We start from the raw sequence: 1,495 nt of genomic DNA, 5'->3' as shown, positions 1-1,495 counted from the left end.
GCCAGTGTCTGGACTGAAATGCTTTGGGCCGCAGCCTGGGGCAATGCTTCTCTGTTTAAAGAAACTAATCCCTGCTCATGAGAAGCGAGCGTGGCAGGGGGAAAGCAGGCTAGACTCCTTTTTAGCTTGTCATCCAGTTATCCAAGCACGGCACATGTTTGTTGGTAGGGACAGGGTGGTAGGTAGGGTTGCCGGCTCTGGGTGGGAAATGCCTGGAGATTTTGGGGGTGGAGCCTGAGGAGGGCAGAGTTTGGGGAGGGGAAGGACATCAATTAGGGTTGCCAGGTCCCTCTTTGCCACCTTTGGGAGGTTTTGAGGGCGGAGCCTGAGGAGGGTGGGGTTTGTGGAGGGGATTTCAATGCCATAGAGTTCAATTGTCAAAGCAGCTATTTTCTCCAGGGGAACTGATCTTTGTCGCCTGGAGATTAGTTGTAATAGCAGGAGATCTCCAGCCACCACCTGGAGGTTGGCAACCCTACTATCGATCCATCCATTCTAGTATTATCTTCTCAGGCTAGCAGCAGGATCTTGGGAGAGGGATTTTTGACCTGAGATCAGTTGGGATGTCAGCTCTTGAACTCGGGATCTCTTTGAATGCAAAGCTTCTGCTCTGCCACCTCCCCAAATAGGACATCTTTCATATTGACTTCCATGCTAGTTTGCATGAACGTTGGTTTGGGGAGGGACTGTGGCTCAGTGGTAGAGCATCTGCTTAACATGCAGAAGGTCCCAGGTTCGATCCCCAGCAACTCCAGTTAAAGAGGTGATGTGAAAGACCAGGCAAGGAGGTGATGTGAAAGACCCCTGCCTGAGACCCCAGAAAGCCACTTCCAGTCTGAGTAGACAGTACTGACTTGGGGAGGGGCTGTGGCTCAGTAGTAGAGCCTCTACTTGGCATGAAGAAGGTCCCAGGTTCAATCACCGGCATCTCCAGTTACAGGGACCAGGCAAGTAGGTGATGTGAAAGACCTCTGCCTGAGACCCTGGAGATCTGCCGCCGGTCTGAGCAGACAATACTGACTTTGATGGACCAAGGGTCTGGTTCAGTATATGGCAGCTTCACGTGTTCATGTGTTTGAGGCTTTTTTCAAAGTCAACTTGGTATCTGATTCATTTCCTCTCTTTTCACCCCCACCCCGGTCCATCTGAAAGCGCTCTGAATGCCCGCAAAGGTCCAAGCCAGCCATCTAACCCTTACACACCCACTAAAGCAAGCAAATATTTGCAAAATTAATCAGAGATAAGGAAGCTGCTTGGGGGACCTCGAGGCCTCTCTGTAAGATTGGATGGAAGCGCTTGAATTTCTCCGCTTTCTGCTGGGCTGGGCTGGGCTGCCCAATATTTGTTTTGTCAAAAATTCCTAACATACTGGCAGTGCAATCCTTAGCAGAATTACCCCTTCCTAAGCCCCTGAACTCCAGTGGACTAAGAAGGTTATCCTTCTGCTGAGGAGTGTACAGTGGGAGTTTGCTTCCCGTATCCTGAGCGGTAGGAA

At 50.8% G+C, this 1,495-nt stretch overlaps 1 non-coding gene across 1 annotated transcript; it reads left to right on the top strand.

Annotated features, from left to right (window-relative positions):
- The first annotated feature begins 682 nt into the window (after window positions 1-682).
- TRNAV-AAC (transfer RNA valine (anticodon AAC)) lies at window positions 683-754 on the top strand. The gene has a single exon. It is a non-coding gene; the product is annotated as a tRNA-Val (tRNA).
- The last annotated feature ends 741 nt before the right edge of the window (window positions 755-1,495 follow it).

This window comes from Euleptes europaea, chromosome 18 (genome assembly GCF_029931775.1).
Source record: "Euleptes europaea isolate rEulEur1 chromosome 18, rEulEur1.hap1, whole genome shotgun sequence".
Lineage (NCBI taxonomy): Eukaryota > Metazoa > Chordata > Lepidosauria > Squamata > Sphaerodactylidae > Euleptes > Euleptes europaea.
Note: the sequence above shows the minus strand (reverse complement) of the source record. Positions and strands in the feature narration are given on the sequence as shown.